Source organism: Balaenoptera borealis (assembly GCF_965194805.1).
Source record: "Balaenoptera borealis genome assembly, chromosome: 9".
NCBI classification, from domain to species: Eukaryota; Metazoa; Chordata; class Mammalia; order Artiodactyla; family Balaenopteridae; genus Balaenoptera; species Balaenoptera borealis.
In genome coordinates, this window is record NC_138873.1 from 107,986,230 (window position 1) to 107,993,486 (window position 7,257).

Consider the following 7,257-nt stretch of genomic DNA (forward strand, 5'->3'; position numbering starts at 1 on the left):
ACAATAAAAACCTTAAATCAGAAGTATAATATTTTAAAAGATTCTCTACCTAGAAAACCCAAACGAATCAACTGAGGAATAACTAAAGTATTAAGAGAAGACACAAAAGTAACCTGTTAGAAAAATAATAGCTTTCTTTAAATACCAAGAACATCCATTTAGAAAATGTAATGGATGAAAGTTTATTAGCACAAGAGAATTTGATTTATGTAGGAATAAACATTTGAAAATGTGTGCAGGATCTATACTGCATAAACTACTGAATATTTCTCAGAAACATAACAGAATCTGACTCAATGGAAAGACTTAACATGGTAGATTTCAATCCCTTTCAAATAATTGTTCTAATGAATTTCAAATTAAATCCTCATTAATTTTTTTAAAAATGAAAAAGTGATTCAAAAGTTCATTCAGTTGGAAGAGTAAACAGGATAGAAGATGTAAAAAAAATTATAAAAATGTAATGAGGAGATTTTGTTCATCAATTAAAACTGAGTACGAATTTAGTGGATAACCTGAGAACAGACATAATGAGTGAACTATCACAGAAGTCAGAAGCAGACACTCATGTGAACCAGAATTTAGCAGGTGATAACAGTGGAATTGTGAATCAGTAAGGCTGGATAATTGCCTGTCTAGATATTTTAAACTAGTTCCTCACTTTACAGCCTCATTCAAAATATAGTCCAGATGAATTAAAGAAATAACAGTAATAAATGAATACAAAAATAAATAAGTATATTATAAAAGAGCCAAGTGAAAATACATGTGAATTGCACAAAGCACAAGGGAAAACAGGGTTTCCTAAGTAAAATTTAATTGAAGGAAGGAATCCTAAATAAAAATTTCACTGTAGTGACAGATTTCACTACAAAACAATCCAAACCTCCTATATAACAAAAGCCATTGTAAATAACATGAAAGACAGATGACTCGAAGGGAAATACATCTATTGGGAAATTTGTAGACATCTTTAATTTATAAAGAACTCAACAAACAAAATGGCAAATAAAGAGAGTAAAAACACTAAAAAAAGGATAATGGACACAAAAGAAGAAAGGCAAATGAACAGTAAATGTAAGAAATTTTCTTTTCTACATTGAAATACTAATCTAGCCTACCAAATTTGTGACTGTATATATATATATATATATATATATATATATATATATATATATATATATACCTGTCCATCTACCTGTTTATATCCAAGATGGGCAGGAATGCAAGGAAACATACTTTTTATAATCTACTATGTAGAGAGGGGATTGTAAATCTTTTCTGTAACAGGCCCGATAGTAAATATTTCCAGCTTTGTGGATCACGTGGTCTCTGTTTGCTCTGCTATCACAAGTGCAACCATAGACAAATGGACATGGATGTGTTCTGATAAAACTTTATTTGCAAATACAGGCATTGGGTCAGATCTGGTAAGAAAGACCTCTATTTTAGAGGAAGAAGTTGCAACAATTCTTAGAACACTTTGTTCAATATATATTGAAAGCCTTAAAATTTGCATACAATTTGACCCAGCAATTTCCTTCTAGGAATGCATTCTGTAAAGACCATTATACTTATGAGTACTGATATTTGTTAGAGAATGTCTCTAATGTCTAATGATGTATTTTTAAATAAACAAATCCTGCTTTACAATGGATAACTATGCCATAACCCAAAATTATGTCATAGAAAAATATTAATGACATCGGAAATATTTATAACCAATTGAAAAACAGGTTTCCACAGAGTATATACAATATGACCGTAAATGTTTTGTACATATGTGTGTGTGCACACACACACACACACACCATAGAGATTGAAGAACAGAAATGCAAATCACAGCATCTGAGTTAAAATTCAGGTTCCACAATTATCTGTATGAATTCAGTCAAGTCATTTAGTCTCTTTAAGCCTCATTTTCCTCATCTGTGAAATGGAAAGAGTAATTGTACTTAACTCACTGAGGTATCATGAAAATTAAATGACACAATACATTCGAATACTTAGAATGACAATATATGCATATATGCACATAGATACGTGTGTATATGTATATCCAAAAATCCAGCATATTTATCTTGATTCTTGTTATCCTCTCAGCTCTTTGATGTATTTTCTGACTTTCATACAATATGTATATATTATTTTGTAATTATATGAAAATGTTAAATTTTTGCATGTGAGAATTTCATAAGCTACTTTCAATATCATAGCAAAGTGAAATTGTCCATTAAGAAATATTCTTTTCAAGAATTCAGTAAATTTTGAGGAGCACTGAGTTTGCCCAAAGAGCAAAACCTATATCTGATTTTCAAGAAGCAATTTCACAGACTGCTGATGCCCTTTTCCCTGAGAGGAAGAAAGTTAAAGACGCTTTTATCTCAAGTGAGGCAGATGTGGACCTTAGGCTGGTAGCACATGTCTCACTGGTAGCTGACAGTCAGCGTGGCCTGACCTAAGGTGAGGATGTGAAATATTCTTCACCCAGTGTCAAGAGCTCACGTCCTGGCAGGAAACACCCCTGAGAGCAGATCTGTGATCTGCTGTGACCCTTGCTTCTTATTTGAATAAATCAGTAGAACCAAACATGTTTTCTGTAGGATATGAGTTCAAAAGTGGCCTCCCTGCATGGCAGACTCTTCCTCTATCCCCAACTATATTTTTATGTAAAATCATATTGTGATGTTCATCAGTATGGGTTCATCAATGGGGAGGATGTTGTTAATGGGGGAAGCTATGCATTTTGGGATGCGGGCATATCACAAATCTCTGCGCCTTCCTCTCCATTTTGCTGTGAACCTAAAACTGCTCTACAAAAGTCTCTGCAAAAATTCCAGTGACCTGCCAGGATCCTACCATTTATCCAACACTAAGTTACCCACTGCCAGGTCAGGGTGCCTTGCACTAGGTTCTGAAGATATAAATGCGAATAAAGATGGTCCCTGTAAATAGCGGACATGAACAAAAAAAGACATAAAAAAATCATAAGGATAATTAATTATATATGAGATTCTGTCTTCCAATAACCCTGTAAGGTAAATACTGTTACCTGCATATTACAGATGAGCCTTACAGATGTTGAGGGACTTGCCTGCAATCGCAAAGCTAATTAGTGGCCAAGATAGGGTTTCAGTACAAATCTGATCGCAGAGCCCGAGCTCTGTGACACTGCACAGCATCGAATTGTGTAGAAGTCCGTTCACTCATTCAGCGAACAGTTATAGACACGACTGCCAGGCCTTAGGTAGGGATCTTGATAATAGCTTAACTCAGAAAAATAGGAAGGGAGGGGAAAAAAAGGCAGGACAAGTGATTAGAGGCAGAAGCGAGAACTTGACTGAAGACAGGCACAGGTCTATGTCCCGAATAAAAACACGGCATTCATGGAATCAAATAGGTCCATCGCCTGCCCCTGAGCTCCAGACATTCTGCGTGGCGTCGAGGGGGGGCGGAGATCCAGTCCCTGCCAGGGTCTGCCCTACCACTCGCTGCTGTGACCTCAGCAGCAAAACCTTGTGCGAGAGGAAGGGAAAGCGATTTCTGAGCTAATACCACGTGATAAGTTTACAGGTGTGAAATGAATCAGTTCTGTGCAGGGGGCATCAGAATGGGAAGTGGGAGGTCAGAAACACTCCATGGAAAAAAGTGATTGAGCCTGGAAGAATGAGGAAAGTTTTATAAGGAGCTGTTTTGGATCAATCTGCCCAGTTACCCCGCTTGGATTTCTTGTACACACAACCCTGTAATCCAGGGGTTTCTTACCACTCTGAATCTGTGAATGCAGGTGAATCGATGTCAGGGTGAAGGCTGCGAGATAAACCTTTCAAAACTAGAAAGCCTTATGTGTGTCTTTCCATATTGCTTTAGTCTTTACATAAAGTGCTTGTTATATATGGCCTCATTACATGAAGCTTCAGAGTGTGTGTGTGTGTGTGTGTGTGTGTGTGTGTGTGCGCGCATATACGTACATATATAAAATCACGCCAACCTCAGCATTTTTTTTTTAAGGTATACAATCAGATTTTATTTTCCCCACCAGGGTATCCATGTATTAAGGGATTACCAGTTTACAGCAAACTAAACCTTTTTTGCAAGGGTCACATAGTTGGGGGAGGTAACCCTGGAAATGGTTTTTATTTTTATTTTTTATTTTTTTTATTTATTTAACATCTTTATTGGAGTATAATTGCTTTACAATGTTGTGTTAGTTTCTGCTTTATAACAAAGTGAATCAGCTATGCATATACATATGTTCCCATATCTCCTCCCTCTTACGTCTCCCTCCGACCCTCCCTATCCCACCCCTCTAGGTGGTCACAGAGCACCGAGCTGATCTCCCTGTGCTATGTGGCTGCTTCCCACTAGCTATCTATTTTCCATTTGGTAGTATATGTAAGTCCATGCCACTCTCTCACTTCATCCCAGCTTACCAATCATCCCAACCTCAGAATTTTTGCAAAATGTCATAGGCATTGATAATATCAGTATTAGTACTAAATGTAGACCCTCGTAACAGTCAAGCTGCCCCTCCTGGTCTCCTTCACGCCTTGGTGCCCTGACACAGGCTTCATCCACTGCTACCTTGTAGCCTCTATGCCCTGCTCACTTTCCTCTCTTTTCAACCAAATCTTTATAGAAAACGATTCCAATAAGCTGGTGACTTAGAAGCCACAGTAACAGATGAGTTTTCACACACACGTGTACAGAAATAGTTTTCATATTTCCTTAGGAAAATACATACTGGATATATTTTTCAAAGAACTTGAAGAACTTCCACAGTTATCTCATCATAACATTCTGAGAAAGAATATCATGGCAGCCCACCCACTTCCATTTCACAGATGAAGAACCAGACAGAGGAAGGTTACAACGATGGCCCAAAACTGTGCCTAATATCAGAAACTGGACATGGAACACTTGTTTCCCAAATCTTAGATTTTTCCTTTTTCTCTCTGTCATCTAACCTTAACTTTCAAGGTTGCTATATACATAGATAAGAAAAACAACATTTTGTTCCTAAATGTATGTTCTATTTTACAGACAAGTGTTGTCAAACATACTTGGCATTTTTTGCGTTTGATACAAGAAGCTATTAGAATTAGTAAAAGTTTAGTGCTGAGTATTTTCCCTATTCTAAACTTTTATATTGATGTAAAGCACCAATAAGTCGATTTTGTTAACTTCAGAAAACCCATTACCTTGATTGTTCATGAAACTATGGTAGTTCTTTGAAAATACTTTTTGTGGTCTTATTTAACACATTTTCATGACAAGCAATGAAATATTTCTCAGAATTTGGCCCATCTCAAATCAATGAGTCATGTGCTTATCTTAGGTGCTGTCACCTCCATGTGGGGCTTCAGGGTAACTGATGAATATAGGATCGTATCGGCAGACTTGATCTGGAAAAGGTTTAGAGATGACATCAGATTGCTGAACACCTTGGTTGTGTCAGAAAAATTTTGCCATCAAGGTCGAAATTACAACTAGATTGACACAAGCCTGTGGGACAGGTTACCCCGTCATTCTTTAACTATAATGAGAACTGGTCTGGGAATAGTTTCTATATCACCTAGTGTATTGGTTTGCTAGGGCTGCCATAACAAAGTACCGCAAACTGAGTAGCTTACAGAACAGAAATGTATAGTCTCACAGTTCTGGAGGCTAGAAGTCCAAGATCAAGGTGTTGGAAGTGTTGGTTCCTTCTAAGGGCAGTGAGGAAAGATCTGTTCCAGGCCTCTCTCCTAGCTTTTGGTGGTTTTCTGACATGTTTGATGTTCTTTGGCTTTTGCTGCATCACCCCAATATCTGCCTTTATTTCCACATGGCATTCTCCCTGTGTGTGTATATCTGTGTCTAAATTTTCCCTATTTATTGATATAAGGATACCAGTAAAATTGGACTGTGGGGTTCTACCCTACTCCAGCATGATCTCATTTTAATTTATTACCACTGCCATGACCCTACTCCAGAAAAGGTAATAGGGGTTTAGGGCTTCAGCATATGAATTTTTGAGGGACACAATTCAGCCTATAATCTCTGGGAATAGAACTCATGGTCCAAACAAAATGCCCAATGGATGGGACTTAGGCGCTGGCTGTTTTTTTTCCTACTCTTACAAAGGAGGCTGGGATCTTTGGTTCATTGCCATGGGTCGATTAGAGTCAGACAAAAGAAAAAAAAAGACCACAGAGTCCCTATGGTGAGAAGTGTGTGGCCCTGGCCAGTGTAGGTAGGTGAAATAGCATGTAGGCATCTTGGCAGACAACATCATCACTATTGGAATCACCCAAATGCACAACCTCTTGAAGTGACTCAAACTCCTTTTATTTACCAGGTAGAGCAATGTTACTGCTGCTTAGAGAGTAGTAGAATTCCCTTCAATTTAGAAGCTATTTAGAATCCCCTGGAGCCATGTGTTTTTTGACAATGATGAATGGAGATTGTTATCACTCTCTCTTCTCAGTGTCCAGTGAGGCCAAGAATGTGGTAAATAAAAATTTCACATATTCTCTTTCGAATTATATAGACTTAAATGTACAGATCTGTGTTAGTTTTCTAATGCTGCATAACAAATTATCACATAGTTAGTATATTAAAACAGTACTCATTTATTATCTCACAGTTCTGTGGGCCAAAAGTCCAGCACAGTGTGGCTGGATTCTCTGTCCAGGGTCTCACCAGACTGGAACCAATGTACCAGGCAGAGCTGCAGTTCTCACCTGGGGCTCAGCATCTTAACCCAAGCTCACTAGTGGTTGGCAGAATTCCTCTCTGGCCTCCTCCTCCTTCAAGCCAGCAACAAAATATGGAGTCAACATGCTTTGAATTCCTCTGGCTTTTTCTCTTCTATTTCCTCTCCAGCTTTCAAAGGGCTCGTGTGTCACAATGGGTGCACTCAGAAAATCCAAGATAATCTCCCTATTTTAAAGTCAACTGATTAGTAACCTTAATTACAACTGCAGAGTCTCTGTCCAGCAGTACGTAGACAACTATTTGATGGGATAAATAGGGAATGGGAATCATAGGAGACAGCTTTGGAATTTTTCCTCCCACAAGGTCTAAAAAACTCAAGCTAATGGCATTAATTTGTGGCTAATTGATATTCAAACTTGTTCTTTTAAGCAACTATGGAGAGAGGGTGAAACATAAAAAGAGAGAGAGAGGAAAGTAAAATAATAAACAAACATAACTGCTAACCATATTGAATTTTTTGCCTTGATTCTGGTTTTAAAAATAAAACCCTGAGTGATA